The sequence below is a fragment of the Cupressus sempervirens genome, chromosome 7 (genome assembly GCF_028749045.1).
Source record: "Cupressus sempervirens isolate cs-2001-9-10 chromosome 7, ASM2874904v1, whole genome shotgun sequence".
Classification (NCBI taxonomy): Eukaryota; Viridiplantae; Streptophyta; class Pinopsida; order Cupressales; family Cupressaceae; genus Cupressus; species Cupressus sempervirens.
The window spans coordinates 302,354,458-302,373,412 of record NC_143124.1 but is presented as its reverse complement, the minus strand read 5'-3'; positions in this window follow the sequence as shown (position 1 = coordinate 302,373,412).

The following is an 18,955-nucleotide window of genomic DNA, read 5'->3' as shown; positions in this document are numbered from 1 at the left end:
AATACTATCTCAAAGAGCAATATGGTGGCAGGCTCAATCAAAGCTATATTCTAAGTGAATTCAGTAATATTAAGAGGTTACCTAATGAGTCTGTCATTGAATTCAATAAAAGATTCCAAGAAAGGATGTATAAGCTCATGCAAGCCATGTGAGTTGATGACAAGATTTGTTTGATTACCTATTTGAATGTGTTTAATGGCAAAATGACATACCAGCTTAGAGATATAGAACCTAGGACTTTAAGAGATGTTTTTAGAATTGCTATAAATGTGGAAAACAATTTAAGAATTTCAAGAAGGTTGGAAAGTAAAAGAGATGATCCTAGATTGTTTGGAAATAAGGGAAATAGAAAGGAGGATAACAAAGGTGGAGGTGAAAAAAAGCATGATCCTAGTGAAATAAGTCAAGTTTTGAATGTTATAAAGAATCTAAATATACCTCAGGTAAAAAATGATAGGAGTCCCAATAAAAATAGTGTCCCTTATCAATCAAATTTCAATAGACAAAATAGGTTGCAAAATTTCGCCTATAACACCACTTGGAAAGATGGTCAGCCTAGTGTCCCTCCTCCTAAAAATACCAACAACAAGGTGACCCCTGATCCTTTGTCCAAAACCTCTATAAATTTAGTTGATGGTTTTGATTTTGTTGTTGAGCCTACATGGTGCTTTATATGTCAAGTACCTCATGTCTCTAAATCTTGTACAGTAGCATTGTCCTTCTCTAGAAATCAGACTATAGTAGAAAAATGTCAAGAACATGAAGAAAATAATGATGATATAGGATGTAACATGTTTGAGTCACGTTATGATTATTTATATTGTGAAGATTATGATAGAGATGTAAATGAGCAAAGACGATTTTAGAATAAAGTGCAGTAGCAAGTATTCTCTGATGAGAGTGATGTTGAAGACAATGTATGCAACATGATAAATGCCAAAGAAGTTGTCACATTAAGGAAGCCCTCTAGGGAAGAGATTCATCAAATTACTACAAACATGATAGCTCACATGCAAACTAGAAACATGGCTCAAAGAGAGGGTAATGACAAGGTGGTTGGTATGTTTATAAAAGGAGTTAATCTTAACAAGGGGGAAATTGTGAAGCCTAAAGAAATCCCTACTATGAACCAAAGAAGGTCAATAATTCTAAGGTTTTTGAGTCCCCAAATAATGCTACCAAGAGCTTAGATGAGAAGATACCAAAAGCTATCACTGTAAAGGACAAAAATCACCATGGTGTTGTAAACATTTTGGATAAGAATCATGATAAAAGGAATATGGTTATTGATCGCCCATTTCATTCTTCTATAGATATGACTAATATGTTATCACAAATCATTGTCAAAGTCCCTTTGTCTAAATTATTAAGAATTCATGAGCACATAAATAAAGATTTAGCATGGTTGGGAGATGCTGATGTAAAGGAGAGACATGAGTGTAATGAAAATCACAATCCCAAGGAAAGAAGTAAAGAAAAGGTGAAGGAAAAAGAAGCTGAAATAGTTGTGTCTCAAATTCCTTAGATGTTTTAGGATAACTGTGTAAATCAATGTTTGGGAAATGTTGAGCCATTTTTCTTAAGTATTTTTGTAAATGGTAAAACATTAAAAAATTGCATGATTGACTTTGGTGCTTCCAACATTGTGATGCCTTTTGAAATAATGAAGGAATTAGTCCTGAAGGTAGATGCTACTCAAGGAAGATGTTGTGCTATGGATAAAAGAGAAGTGGTAGTCATATGTACTATTATTTCTTTAACATATAGATTGAAATCCTATCCTGACAAAAGAGCTTACTATGAGTGTTTTGGTTGTTGATATTCCACCTTAGTATGGCATGTTGTTATCTAGAAAGTGGAGTGCTACCATGGGAGGGAGCTTACAATGTGATCTATCATTTTCTACTTTTAACATTGAGGGCAATTTGAAAAAAGTATATAGGGATCCTAAAATTATATATATGATAGAAGAGGACATAGAGAATGATATGAAAAACCTTGTGGATACAGATATCAATGCATTCAGAGCTGAGGTTTTGACTTTAAAAAATCCAAGAATAAGTATCAGATGGAAGTAGAAGCTGATACAAAGATAGATAGGGGTGATTTATGGACTATGTTTTTTGATGGTGCACAATGCAAGGATGGATAATGTGCAGGTATTTTATTGATATCTCTAGTAGGGGTAACATACAAATTTTCTTTCACATTGAGTTTCCTTTTTACGAACAATATAGAAAAATATAAGGCTTTGCTATTAGGCCTTAAATTTTCTCATAAGAAATAGATTAAATATTTGCATGTTATAGGAGATTTTGAATTGGTTGTGTCCCAAGTAAGGAATTCTTATGTGTCAAAAAATGAAAGATCAAAATAATACAAGAATGTTGTATGGGATATGATTGAATGTTTTGATGTATTTGGGATAACTTGGAATGATATGACTAATAACAAGATGGTAGACTTATTAGAAAATATAAAAATAAAGCCTGATGATATTACATTTGTTGTTATATCCAAAGTTGAGATTCAAACTAGACCTTCTATTCCTAATAATGTCCAGAATTGGCAAGTATTTGAAGATGATAAGGATATTCTAAGGTTTTTGAATTGTGAGAATATGTTGTCATGACAATAAATTGATTGTGTAGCCTATGTAGAGAATATAAATGAAAAAGATACTATTTTTAGATAGGAAGTTGTGCAATGAAAGACAAACAAAATTGCAAAGGGTTTAGTTATTCTAGAAACTATTTTTGATAGCCAAGACAGATCATAGGTTGATGCCAATAAGTATGATGCTAAAGATCTAGAGGAGGTAAATTTAGGAATTGAAGAAACACCTAAAAAGGTATATATTGGTAAGAAATTGCCTCCTAAAATTATGAAAGATTTGATAGACCTGCTAAGGAAATATTGACATGTGTTTGCATGGTCATATGATCACCTAAAAGCCTATAGGGAAGATCTCTTTTAACATGACATCCCTTTGAAACCGGATGCTAAATCTTTTAGGCAGAAACAAAGGCCAATAAATCCAACTCTGGCTCAAAAAATACAAGAGGAATTAATCAAGTTGAGAGATGTAGAGATCATAAAGCCGACTAGACATTCCTCTTAGGTGTCTAATTTAGTCCCTATTAAGAAGAAAAATGGAGACATAAGGTTATGTGTTGATTTCAAGAATCTTAATATATCTTCATTAAAGGATAATTAAGGATTGCCAAATATGGAAGCCATTTTGCAAAGGGTTACTACTTCTAAACTTATGTCTATGATGGATGGATTTTCAAGTTATAATCAAGTAGTTGTTAAAGAATCAAAACAATTCAAGACTACTTTTACTACTCCATGGGGTACTTATGTTTATGTTAGGATACCTTGTGGGCTTACTAATGCTGGGGCTACTTTTCAAAGGGATATGGATGTGGCTTTGGCTGATATTATTGATAAATTTCTAGTTGTGTATTAGGATGACCTCACTACTTATTCCAAGGATGAGAATGATCATTGCATACATCTAGAAAAGGTATTTATTAGAGCCCTTAAGTATGGTATCTCTTTAAATCCAAGGAAATTTAATTTTGGTGTTACTAAATGAAAGTTGTTAGGACATCTAGTTGGTAAGCATGGAGTGAGGATTGACCCTAAAAGGATAGAAGCAATAGACAAGATTCAGAAACCTAAAAGTGTTAAGGGAATTGATCAATTTTTGGACAGATTAACTTTGTCAGAAGATTTATGACTAACTTTGTAGAGATTAGTAAGCCTATATCAAAAATGTTAAAAAAGGGATCTGAGATAAAATGGGATGGTGAGCCTAGCATTACATTCCAGAATATCAAGCAAGCTATTAAGGATACTCGTGTTCTTAGGGAACCTAATTATGATAAGCCAATGCATATAGTTTCTTTTGCCTCATTTCACACTATTGCTATAGTGTTGTTGCAAAATAATGAGGAAGGTTGTGAGCAGCCCATTTCATTTTTTAGCAAATCTTTGCAAGTAGAAAAACTCAAATATGATATAAATGAAAAATAGGCATATGCACTAGTGAAAGGGGTAAAAGCTTTTATATGTTACTTAATGGGAGCTTCTGTTATTGCTTTTGTTCCTATTGCTACTGTAGAGGATATTTTTCACAACAAGACGTATCTGGTAGGAGATGTAGATGGATTAACAAAATACAAGAGCTTAACATTGATATTGAGATTACCAAACTAGTTAGAGGTCAAGGTTTGGCCAAATTGATGATAGAAGCTAATTTAGAGGCAATCCAAATTAATCAACTTGATGATGATTGTAGAAATAATCTTTGTGATATGGATACTTTTGACTAGTATAGAGATGTGCTTTATTACTTGTAAAACATGAAATCTCCACCTAGATTAATAGAAAACCAAAAAAGATCTTTGAAGTTGCAAGCTATTAGATATGTTATAGTGCAAGGACAATTGTGGTGGAGAAATATGGAAGGGGTTCTCTTGAAATGTGTAGATGAAATTAAGTCTAAAAGGATCCTAAGAGATATGCATGAAGGTGTATGTGGGGTTCATTATATGGCTAAAACCACTGCTCATAAAATTATTAGGGTTGGATTTTGGTGGCCAACCCTTTTTAGAGATGCTCATGAGTTTGTGAAAGTATGTGACACTTGTCAAAGGTTTAGTGCAAAGCTAATTTTTTTTGGGAATTTACCATTAATACCTATTGAAGTGTAGGCACCATTTCAATAATGGGGAATTGATTTCATTCATGAGATTTCAAATAAGTCTAGTGGGGAACATTCTTGGATCCTAGTGGTTACTGATTACTTTAATCAATGGGTTGAAATAATTCCTATCAAGAATGCAACAAGTAAAGTAGTAATTATTTTCATTTTAAATAACATTTTAACTAGGTTTGGATGCCCACAGAAGATTGTAACTAAGATTGCTATGCGTTTCAGATCTAAGGAGTATAAATTTTTTGGTAAGAAGTATCGCATTACAAAGTACACATCATCACCTTATCATCCCAAAGGGAATGGTTAGGCAAAATCAAGCAATAAAATTATATTGAAAATCATCAAGAAGATTTTAGGAGAGAACAAGAAAGCCTAGGATTCAAAATTACCATTAGCTCTATGGGTTGATAGGGTTAATGTGAAAAAGGCCATTGGATGTGCTCCATTTGATTTGGTCTATGGTATACAACCTAGACATCCACAAAATAACCTAAAGGAGATGTAAAAATTTCTCCAAATTTATGAGGATGATATCATTGATGAAATGTAACTTAGGATGGATGATATCATACAATTAGAAGAAACAAGAAGATAGTCCTCTGATCAGAATGCCAAGTTACAATCATAGATAAAGGAATTATATGACAAGAGGGCAATTGAGAGGAAATTTGAAATAGGTGACATGTTATTAATGTGAAATGCTAGAATGGAAGATAAAGGAAAACATGGAAAATTTGACCCAATCTAGCTTGGACCATATAACATTTGTGATACAAATGCTGAAGACTCATATTTTTTGAGGGATTTGACTGGTGATATTGTTGAATTGCTAGTTCATGAATAATTCTTGAAGAGACATTTTTCCTAAAGTATCTATTTCCCATGAATAGTAGTTTTAAGCTATTTTGTGTTCTTATACATTATGTATATTTTGTAAATCCTTGTAACTATCCCTATATAGTCTATTTCCCAATTTTTTGGTTTTATTTTGTGCTCTCTAAAGAAGTTTTCATAATTGTATCAAGTATGTGGTCTACTTTACCATAGATTCTATATTCTTGCATAGACTCAAGTTGTCTATCATCCCTAGATAGAGCCACTATTGCTCTAATTTCTTCACAAGTGCAGAGGAGTTCTAAGGTTTGGTGAAGGTCTTTTAAGTCATGGTATCTTGTAGATTAGGGTTTCTTTCCTTATAATTTTTCAAATTCTATGTTACCCTAATCATGTCCCAGTCTCACTATTGCTTGAACTTTATTAAATTCTCAAGGTTTTTCTTCAAGATAGTCATTGAAATGTCCTAAATGTGTAAAAAACCCTAGGATCTTTTCAATTTTTCAAAAGAGTTTGTAAAATAGCTAAATTTCTCTATTTTACGGTCTTACGGTGTTCAAGTTTCCCATAAGAATGAAGTTCGTTCTTGCTTTTAATTTTGTGGTTATGCTTCACCAAGTGGTGTAAAGGCATAAAGGAATTCATGTCTCATGAGGATACAGTTGTGTATTCCATAATAGCGAAGCAATCCACTTTGGAGTCCTCCAGTCATACAATTGATGTTCAAGTGGAGAGGCATAAAAATTCTTTTGTGCTTTGGAGATGGTCTTATGGTTCCACGGTGATGGGTTGAGTGGGTGAGAAAAAGGATTTTATTAAAGTATTTCTAGTCATACATTTTTTTGTTAAAGTGTATGAGTGTAACAAGTTTAAAAGTGAACATGTTAGATGGTTTTACAGGAATATGAGTAAAGTGTTGAGCAGATGAGCAGAAAGGTCTTGTGGTTTGATTTATGCACTTTTGTTATATTGAATGGTGTAAAGGCATAATATCCAAATATGGCATACAGGATGTCTCATAAGAAGATATAAAGTGGTTTTACAATTCTACGCATAAGAGGGACTTGTAAGAGTGAAGTGAAGTTTAATTTTGTTTACATGCCTTCACTACATTTACTTGTGAGTAACTGTAAAGAAATTTTATAAAGAGGAACATGTTGTGTGGGACCTGTTGAGTTGTTAGATGGGCTTAGCCCACCTGGTAGATGACTTAAGTTTTTTTATTTTGCATGTGTCTAAAATCAATGGCGATGTTCTTTTTTTTCTTTCTTGAGATCTAATCTAGGTAATTGATAAGTGATTATGTGTTTACGATTGCATGGTCACCATATGAAAGAAGAGTTGTTTCATCCTTTTCTCCATGGTTATGAGCTAAGTTTAAGCATATAAGTGTAAAAGAGAGATAGGGAATGAAAAGAAGGTTGTACACTTGTACAGGAAGGGAGAAATGAGAGAAAGAGATGTAAATTGTAAAGGGTTCCTAGTGTTACAAGGATAAGGTAGCCCATGTGGGTGTAAAGGATAATAAAGAAAGTAAAAAGCATTATGATGCCATAGGTAAATCCCTAATCTTTTGAATGGAGGATGGATGTGTAAAGTGTTATGATGCTTTGAATGTTGAAATGAGCATAATAGTGTAAAGAAGCATTTTTGAGGCTCTAGTGGTACGTGTGCATATGAGCATAAAGGGTAAAGTGAAAGGTGTAGTCAATGCTTTACACTCGTATGAGAAATGTGTTCAAGTGTAAGCACATAAGGATCTGATAAGAAGGGCTACGAAAGAGCATAAAAGGAATTTTAATGTAGTGTTTAAGAAACACTTGTGCTTCTATGCTTGGAGCATTTTGAAGTAGCACCAGACAGACATAAAGGCTTGCTAAGTGAATTTTTAGGGATATGAAGATTGAAGGGTTTTGACTCAACATGTAAATGAAGGACCAAAATTAGAAAAGGGAGTGACTAAGGTGTTATACCAAGTAAGAAGAAAGGAAAAATTCACCATATCCAAGTAAAATAAAAACACTAATAAGTACACTAGGATCAAATTATATGGTTGATATACTTTGCCGACACCCTATAGGAATGGTTTTAAAGCTCATGCATTCAAAATTTATTAAGAAAAAGCTAGTAGATTGCATGATTAAACCATAATGATTTGATTGAACATCAAAATATTTTCCATTTTGAAGAGCTTTTGTTTCTGTTCTGAAATTCAAAAGTGTCAAGAGCTTTATGATTTATGTGTTACTATTGCAAGAGTTCAAGATATAATTTTCAAAGAAAATGACTAATAAGGAAGTCGAAGATGTTCCTATAGAAGTAGAGGTCAAAGATGAGAGTGATGATGTTGTAGATGTTATAGCTAAATGAAAAAGGAAGAAGGGTGTTGTAAAAATAGAAAAGAAGTCAAGGGTTAGAAAGCCAGATAAGCATGCAAAAGATTGGTTTAAAATTATTCCAAGGTCATCCAACACCATTTTGGTGAATGAACATATCTTCAAAGACCCTTACTTCCTATATCAAGATGCAAAATGCCCTAGGATTGATGGTTCTAGTTTGTTCATGTATTTCTACCATAATAGAAATGAAAACATACCAGTCTACAACCCATAGAATAGGAATGTGGAAAAATTAATATTCCTAGAGGCATTTGTTGATGTGGACTTGTTAAAGGCATTGATAAATTCTTACAATCTAGTCACCAAGACTTTCCAAAGGCATAAAGGGAGTTTTTTGTTTACACTGGATAGAACTTCTTTCATAGAAGCTTTTAGATTAGAAGGAAAAATGGATGTGCCTATTGACATTGAGGATTTATAAGGGAAATTTGGAAGGAACAATACCCATTTTCTAAACAATGTGATGCTGCCCCACATCCATTACAATGTCATGAAAGTGGGGCTGATACTAAAGAAGGTACAAGATCATTTGCCGTTGAGCAGGTTTAAAAATTACTTCAAGAATACTGTATATGGATTGCACAAAGTTCTAGGAAGTGATAGTGCAGAGGACTATTTATATGGTTCCTTGTTCTTAATGGCATGTGATATACATGACTCTTTCCATAATAGAGAGTATAACTATGTGGGATTCATCATGGAGAGCATGCACCATCAAATTGTTAATCCAAAGAAAGGAGAAATGGAAGATTTTAAATTTCATCATTACTCATTGCTAATTCACCTAATTTCGTATTACAATGTTGATAACATTAGCTAGGACTTCATCGATTAGACTTTTGATGAACTTGGGGAGTTACCTATGCAATTATGAACTCACATTTGGGATAGAAATTTCCATGATTCAAATGCACTTCAATTTTTCAATTTGTTCAGTTTTGTGATTATGAGCCAACTGGACTATGCTTTCTTTGGGGCCCCAAATGTTTTGAAAAAATTGCTTAGACCTTCATTTTTGGATGAGAAAACTAAATTAGATCATAACTTGGGGGACATATTTTTGTTTAAGGAGTGCACATTCAAGAGAGTGTATGCATGCCCACAACCTTCTCACATATATGCCTAAATATTTACCCCCTATGATAGCTATTTTTGAATTCTTTAGGAAATTTCTAATAATGAACAAAGAGATGATTCCTCCCTCTTTGCATAAACCCGCATTTTCTTGTAGAAGAATCAAGGTAGGAGATTTTGAGATTGGAAGGAATGCATATGAAGAGTTGAGTGAGTACCTAGGTCAATACAAGTTTGCTACTGGGCCCTATAGAATGTATGACCCATAGAATTACATCACAAATGAGGTTAAAGGTATTAGGGGTTAAATTCTACCTCCTAGCAATATTTCTTGCATCAAAGGGCAACAGAGGTAGGAAATGCCTCTAATGATTTACAAATTGTAGCTTTTAGGTTGGATGATAGAGTCATCTAATCTGAAAATTTAATTGAGGATGACAATTCCATTAAATCATTAAAATTTAAAAGTTTTCTATATAAAATAAACCAAAATGAGCTTACATTGAGCCTCATGCTAGGAGAAGATCCTAAGAAGAATAAAGAACTGGTTGATAAATTGCTGACTTATGACCCAGATAGTGAAACAATAACCCCTGCAAAAGCCAAGGAGTCAGTGCATAGGAGTGGTATGATTCTGGTACCAAATTGGGACATTCAGAGATCTTTTGTTCTTGATCAAATGAGGAGACAAGAAAAAGAAATCAGCTATGAAGCCAGTAGCAATGAAGGATTGAAGAGTGGCCAAGGATTCAATATAGACACAAAGACCCTAGAAGTATGGAGTGTTGCCCCAAACACCAAAAGGCTAAAATGATGGACAGATAGGAGACTACACAAGGCAACATGATTGTGTGAACACTAGACAATACCATTGGAAAAGAGATTTCTAGCCTAGTCAAACACTTTGCACTCATGAATGAGGCAAAGGTAGATCAAATTGAGGATAGGCTAGCTACTACATATAATGAGTGTCTAGATTTCAAAAAGTTGTATGAGGATGAGCTCAATATGAGCTATGTGCAAAAAAAAAGGATAGATGAGTTGGAAGAGAGAATTTAGAGCCTAGAAGCAGAGGTGGCATCCCTAAAAGACCTACTCAAAATTGCAGTTGAGGTAGAGCATGCACCTAGACAAGTGGAAGAGGAAAGGCACACTGTGGGATAAGAAGCCCAAATAGAGGATATAACTATAGGGGTGATAGTGCTTGTTCCTATGTTTAATGTAGAAGTAGAAGTTCCCCAATTTGACAATACAACAGAGAAGAGTGCAATGATGAATGTGCTAAGTCATAGGATAAGCATCTTGAAGAGAATCTCTCAAGATGCATATAATGGATTCATCAATTTACAATCTACAGAATAGATGTGCAAAGAAGCAGTATGATGGCTTGATCCAATTTTCCAATAGTGGGGACCCTACATGCAATTCTTTGATAGGTTAATACCATTGCTAGCCAAGAAGCTAGACCTTCTTAATAAGGTTATTGTTGTTAAAGAGGGTATGGACAAAGTAAAGGATCTATTTTTGTTCTTCACAGGAAAATTAGCAACAATTAAAAAAACAAGATGAAAGTGCTTACCAATGGTTTTTATTCTTTAATTCTTTTTGTCCTTGATTTTGACAACCAAGTAAAGGATTTAAATGAATGGTCTAATTCTTTTGACCATATTGCACACTTGCCATAGGTGGCATCCACTTTTGAAGGTGATATTGATGAACTTTATTTTAATGAACATATTGATACTTTATTCGAAATTGAAACTGAGATGAATAAATTTATCACAGAAGGGTAAGTGATTACTGATGCCAGGTGGCAGAAATCTGTTGGTGAATTAGCAACAACCAAAGCATGTGAGTGGCCAACAAAGCGGGAAGTTATTATATGGGAAGCAATCACAAAAATAAAGGCTCTACCAATAGGGGGCAGTTAAAGAAAAAGACAAAATTAAAAATTTGATTCTCCAGCTGTAATCTACAACTATTTTTGTTATTTATTTTTGAATTAAGATGTCATGGATATTTTGAAAAAGATTGTTACATTTCTTGTTGTAAAAGGACACCTATCCATCACATTTGCCATTTTTTGTTGCAACTCATGCTTATATAAATAAGTTTTCAAGGCAATGTGATGGTCTGAAAATAATATAATTTTGTTTTGCTCAAGAACAATTGAGTGAATCCAATAGTATGTAGTTGTTTTGATTTTACTTTCAAATGTATGCTTTCTGATGATATATAGAAATGAGAGGATTTGCATGATATTCTGGGCTTTTCAATGAATTTCTATTGGTCATTGTATTAGTCATATAAAGAAAGATAATACAAAGGGGCATTACATTAGATTTGTGTCATCATTTTCTATCTCCATTTTATGAGTTTTCTTACTTTTATGTCATTTGAATAAGGTTTAATTGATTGAATGGAGTCTGGATAGGTTGTATGCTGATACTATTGTTTCTTTTAATTCAAAGAATTATGTAAATGCTTCAGTAGATCAATAGGGTTTATGAATTTATAAAATGGATAGTTCATAAGAATGGAAATAGTTGACTACAATTGATAAATTCATTTACAAGTTATTTGAATTATATCTCCTACCAATAGTTAGTCTTTTTCCCAATGGATAAGACACTGGTCACATAAATCAGGAGTGAGTTGGGGTAAATTCTACTTCTGCATATCAAATTAATCACAAACTCAAAATCATTCTCATTCAATTTTGTTTAAAGCTATAATGCTAGTCATCACTCATTTATATCTTATTTCTTGTTGTTAGGTAGCTGCTATTTCCAAAAATATTTGTAAACTTAAGGAGAATTATGACCAAATCTTCTTATAAGGGATGTATGTTAGTTTGAAAGTATTAAAATTGTGTAAATTGTGTATGTGTTAAGAATTTGAGACGAGAATCAAAATGAAACTAATATAATTCTCATACAAAAATGGCCATTTGAGTCATCCCATAGGTAAACCCACCTTCAGTTTGTAGAGCATAAAGAGTAAGAAATTGTTCCTAGTTTTGTTGAAGTTGGTCCAAATGTTTTGCACATAAAATTGTTAATAGGAAGTGGCTAACCGTTAAATTGTGTGAGTATTATCAATTTGGTATTGACCATTTTGTTGTTTAGTAGTTTCAAACACCAACAGACTAAGCAACTAATGTTTGGTTGGAAGAGCCAGAGGCATCCAACTATTTGATCTTTCCTTATTCCCATGTCAATTGATCACAAAATGTCTCAAAAGAAGGCATCTAATGTCTTTAACCAAGGCATCCATAGTGGAGAAGAAAGTGGAAGAAAAGATTTGATACTATCCTCGCAACTTTGAGAGTATAAAAAAAAATACACTCATCATCTATTTTATGTTTTGCACATCCCTACAAAATAGAACACAAAGATTTGAACTTCATCAAGAAGTCCTCAATGGTGGGGAAACTAGTAAGTGTCAAAGAGGTCAACTCTACATCAAGCTATAGTACCTAGAACTCATTCACTGTGTTAAACGAGTTGTGAAACTTGGTCCAAATAGCTCGAGGAGTGGTCAAACCATCTAGGTGAAATAGGAGACTATTAGAGATGTTTAGTGCAATTAGTCCCATGGCTTCATCAATTTTGTTTCTATGCTAAATAACTCAAAAAGGCACTCTAGGATAGGTTGGTTCTCATCCAGACATGACCATAAGCCATGTGACATCAAAAGTTGAGTCATGTATGCTTTCCAATTGTGATAGTTGTGTGGTGTTAGTGAGGCCATAGAGGGGTCTAACATAAAGAGAAGAAGATGAAAGTAGAAGGGTCAATTCTAAAGTAAATTCTAGAAAAGAAAAAATTCCCCACACAACATATAAATATATCCCCCAAAAACCAAAGAAAGAACTACTGAAAGCACAAAAAATGAGAAAAAAACCTAGACCCTAGATGTAGAGAGGGAGGAAATTGATGCCTCTACTTCAATGCAAAAAATAGGAGCTCAAATGACCTCATAAAAAAATAAAAATTTCATCATTGTCTCTATCATGGAACCATCTTTTTGGTGCTTCTTTTAGATCAAAACGAGACCTCTGTATGCTCAAGTTATGGCGAAAAATGAACTGCTCCTCCAAAATTAAGCTCACTAGAAAAATACAATCACAAGAAAAAGTTTGATGGTCTAATGGTCATCAAATGACCATCACTAGAAAAAAATTTGAATATTGGAAAGTGATGTTAGCAACTAAAAAATGATGTCAATAGGGACAAGATTTTGCTAGATGAAATATGACATCAAAAAATAGTAAGCTAACATCAATGCCAAGAAGGTGATGCCATCTAACTAGGAATCTACATTAGCTGGCTAGAAATATGCATCAGCAAGCTTGGGTAGTGTCTAGGTGCTGGTGGTAGTCATCGAGTAGAGCTAGTGGTGGCTAGGCGTGGGCCATGCTACTGGAGGTGTTGTGCTAGTGGAGGTGGCCGAAGGGCGACATGCTAGTGGTGGCTAGATGTGGGCCATGCTACTTGGTGGTGTGCTAGCTATGGCAGAGTGTAGGCCTAGCATGGACAATGCACTGATGGTAACGAGGCGACACTAAGGTGGCCATTGGGTGAAGCAGCCAGAAAACATTTTTTTTTTAAATTTTCACGTCCATATGGCCCTTTGGGAGGCCAAATTATTTTCTAGAGGCTACAATGGCCAAAAATCACAAATTTTATATGAATTTTGACTATACTAGGCCTTCTGAGCATGATGACAATGTTCATTTTTGCCCAAAATGTCCCAAAAAAATACATCCTCTTGATTGAAGAAAAACCTCAAAAAAGTTGGAGTTTTTGCCTTCGAATCACAACTTCAAAATCTCCAAACTAGGAAGCTGTAAGGACACTCTAATACCATGTAGAAGTTGTGAAACACAACTTCACAGATCACCAAGAACACCTGTTTGTAAATAACCTATGCTAAAGAGAAACCAAAGAAGGAAATAGTAGAGCTTGGAAAATCTCAATGAAGTGAGAGAAAAATGTATTCCAAGATTATGAAAATAAATATAAGAGTTCAACCTAAAAGGTGAATGAAACCCTAAAGGAAATAAAACTATGTTGCACAATATAATTAATATAAAATATTAATTATATGCACCTAAGAGATAGCTTAAGTAACTAGAGTAATAAACAACTTAATTAACTAAATCAATATGATCTAATTAATAAGCATAAAAGAATAACTACTCTAAGAAATTTCATAGAGGAAAAGGAAAAAATAAAATTAAGATGCCTATCATATGTTTCAATTGTAATAAAGTTGGTCATATTTCAACAACATGTCCTGAGAAGAAGAAAAATAGAAGTGGAGATAAATTCAGAAGCAAAAGAGATGAGAACAAAAAAGATTACAAAGAGAAAGGAAAGAAATTATGCTACATTTTTGAAGAGGAATCCAGTGAAGAATCTCATGATCATGAGGATGAAGTTTCCTATATCACAATGAAGGATGATTCAGATGAAGATGAGGCAATTGCATTGGTATCTTATGTAAATAAGAGTGGCAGATGGATTATTGATAGTGGATGTTCCAATCACATGACTAGAGATAAAATTAATTTCAATCCCTTGTGCATTATGATGGTAATAGTGTTAGATTTGGAAGTGATGCACCATGTCTTATCAAAGGAAAATGATTAGTTAAATTGACAGATACAATCATATGTGACAATGCTTATTATGTAGATGGAGTGAACTATAATTTGTTAAGTATGCCATAACTAAATAGTGCTAGATGTAAGGTTGAATTTGGAAATAGAAAAGCTAGGATATATGATGCTAGTGGAGAGCTAATTGCTAATGGTGGTCAAACTAATGACAATCTTTTCTACTATGACATGAATGGTGCTACTTGTCTATTTGTACAATTTGATGATGTGTGGATGTGGCAAAAAAGACTATGGCATGTTAATATTGATAATTTTCTCAATATTAGTAAGATGAAGAGAGTCAAAGGTTTGACAAAAGTGAAGAAACTAGATAATGTAATATGTAAACAATGTTAGTCAAGAAAGATGGTTAAATCAAGTTTTAAAGCAAGACTCACTCTATAAAAATAAATTCTCAAACTAGTGTAGGGCCCATTTACCGTTGCACCAAAAGCCATGATTATTAGTGAACATGGAACACCACGTAATTAACCACCTATGGGTAGGGGAGCGCGTCACATCACCCAAAAATCTCCCCCTCGACGTGCATACCAGGTGCTTACACAGGTCGGGAAGGCACCGGGGAGATTTGAACCCATGACCAGGCCAAAACCAGGCTCTGATACCAATTGTAGGGCCCATTTTCCATTGCACCAAAAGCCATGACTATTAGTGAACATGGAACACCATCTAATTAACCACCTGTGGGTAGGGGAGCACGTCGCATCACCCAACAACTAGTTCATACTAATTTATGTGGAACAATCAATGTGCAAAGCTACAAAGGTGACAAGTGCATTATCCTATTTGTTGATGATTATTCTAGGATGATGAAAATTGTATTTTTGAAGCAAAAATATGTTGCATTTCAAATGTTTAAGTGGTACTTAGCTAGAATGGAAAAGGAAACTAGCAAGAGCTTTAAATGTCTAAGATCTAACAGAGATAGAGCATTTACATCAAATGACTTTGAGATGTTCTGTAATGATAGAGGAATCAAAAGATAGACTTCTGGAGCTAGAACCCCTCCATAAAATGAGATCTCTTAAAGGAGGAATAAATTTGCGATAGTATGTGCCACAATACTCATGATAGAGAATAATGTTGCTTTGAAATACTAGAGAATTTGTAAGTATAGTTGTCATTACCATAAACCAAGTACAAGTCAAGAAAGGTATAGAATTCAACACCTTTTGAATTATGGTATGGATACTCACCCAATGTAAAATATTTTAAGCTATTTAAAAGCAAGTGCTATATTTTTATAGATAATAGAAATGGAAAATTTGATGCTAAAAGTGAAGAAGGAATATTCCTAGGCTATTCTACAAGAAATAAAGTTGATAAGTGTTTAAATACTAACACTGACAAAGTTGTGTAAAGTGAAAATGTGAAGTATGATAAATTTACAAAAGTACATGAAGTTGAACCTAAAAAAGAACCTAAAGGTTACAAATATTTTGTGTATTTCCATAATGACATGATCAATGATGAAGCAATGAACCAAGTTACAAATCAATAGCAACAAGTTTTAGTGACTACCAAGTCACATATAATGAATGTCAAGTTGCATTCAAGAATGGAGCTGCATTCAGGAGTCAAGTTGCAAACAAAAGCTAAGGTAGATTATGATAATGTGATCAATGTACATGAAAGAAATTTTTAATTACCTCATAGAGAAGCACATAGTGATTTTGAAGTTGAGAGACCTATAGAAGAAAATAGAGTGAAACTAAGATTGTCAATGTATGTCAAGGGACATCACCCTACTACATAAATTATTGGAGATAAAGAGGCTATACCTATGACAAGAAATAATTTAAGATTTGATACATATCTTCTAAGCATGCATGAGACTAAATCAATTAGGGATTCATTGGAAAATGATTACTAGAGTCAAACCACGAGAGAAGAGATTGAGAAAATTGAGAAGAACAAAACCTAGTCACTTGTACCATACTAGAAAACTACAATGTTATTGGAACCAAGTGGGTTTATAGAAATAAATTGGATGAGAATGGTGAAGTCACAAGAAATAATGAAAAATTACTTTGCAAGGGCTATGCTTAAGAAGGAATAGACTATGGAGAATCATTTTCCCCTATTGCAAGAATAGAAGGAGTAAGAATTTTTCCTGCTTAATCTACATACAATGGTTCCAAAGTTTATCAAATGGATTTAAATTTTTCATTTTTAAATGATATAATAGAAGAAGAGGTTTACATTGAAAAACTTGAAGGATATGTTGATATAAACAACAAGAACATGGTATGTAGACTACACAAAGGTTTATATGGTTTAAAGAAAGCACCTAGAGCATGGTATATGAAACTTCATAATTATCTTTTTAAGATTGGTTTTGAGAGAACTAATGACAAAAATAATTTGTACTTGAGGATTGAAGGTGGTAAAGGTATTTTACTAGCTGAAATTTTTGTTGATGAATTCATATATAGAGGACAAAATACATTGTGCAAGACATGTGCTGATGAAATGATGTAATAATTTGAGATGTTCATGTTTGGAGAGATTAAATTCTTTGTTGTCATGCAAGTGTATCAAATATAGTATGGTATTTACATCACTCAGTCTATGTGAAGGAAATATTGAAAACTTTTGTTAGGGAGGATTCAAAACTTGTTAGCACACCTATGGTCACATGACATAAACTATTAAAGACTGACGATTCTACTAAAGTGAAAAAAACTTTGTATAGGTCTGTGATTAGAAAATTGCAATATGTAGTTCATAGTAGACCTAAAATTGTACTAGTTATTGGAATTATTGCAAGATTTTGAAAAAATCCTTAGGAGAATCATTTGATGGTTGTAAAATGGATTATCTAAAAGGAACAGAGGATTTTGATCTATACTACAAGAAAAATAATAAGTTTGAATTGAGAGCCTATATAGATGCTTATTGGATTGTAAATGTTGATGAAAAAAAGTACAAGTTGTATTGAATTTCTCGTGGGAAAGATACTCATTACATGGACTAGTAAGAGAAAAAATTGCATATCACAATCTACTATTGAAGTTAAATATGTTGTTGTTGTTGTGAATTGTACCAATATTCTATGGACTAGTAAGAGAAAAATGGAAAAGAGAGAAGATTTAATGAATCTAAACTAACCCTAAAATGAGAAATTGTTATTAAATGAAGAAAGACCTAAATTGTCTTCATACATGGATTCAAGGCTTGAAGAAATAGTTGGCATGTGAAAGAACCCAAGGAAGACAATGAGTCTAGGGTATTGCTTCATATGGTGGCCAAACTATAGAGTCTACAATTAGCATGAAAAGAAAGAAGGCTCAAGAGGATGAATGCTAGAAGGGTGAACAAGCTATCAGAGCTTAAGTGAATGACGCTAAGTAGAATGGAGGACTAACATAGATTTGTAATCTGCAAGTGAGTTACGATTTGTTATCAAATCAAGTCCTATTGTTACTTTCTAATCATTGTATCAGTTGAGGATAAATCCTTTGGATTAATGTTAACCTAAAACTCATTTGTAAATGTTGGAATATTCAAATGGGAAGAGTACTTCTGAGGGGGGGTGAATCAGAAGTACCACACCTTTTAAATCCTTTAAAACAAATAACTAAAAATAAACTACATGCATGTAAACGTATTAAATGAACATAAAATAAACACATGCATCAATACACATAACACCAAATTTGACAACCTAGAAACCCTCCATGAATAAGAAGGTAAAACTGGGGTGGGGATGATACCCACAAAATCACTACAGCAATAATTGTTTGACCACTTCTGATGGTCTGCCCTATGAAAGGCCCGCCCTATTAAAGGCTTTACACTATGTCAATAGTGACCTAGTTAGATAATTTACAAACTCTTTACATGAAGCATCACCATATTAAAGGATTTAGTCACCTCTTCAAAGGATCTACAAAATAGTTGTTAAGCTAACCTATCATCATAGGGTTTTTACTATCTGATACAATTTCTAGAGAGTATTAGAAATCATTTAACCTAATTGCTTACAGTCTTCAATTGTTGATTTTAGGTACTTGATCTACTCATTCTAATGTGATCCTTGTTTAATCTAATATCTGTTCATATCCCTTGTACTATTCTGATTAACTAGATGTGTAATTGCTGCTCAATTCACTAAGTTTATAATGCCCTTACTGTTTGCCCTATTTTGTAATTTTTTTCCTTATCTTCTTAGAAACTTCCTTAACTTCTCTTTACCAACTTAAAATTGTGGGGTGTAAGCCTTCTTATGAAGAC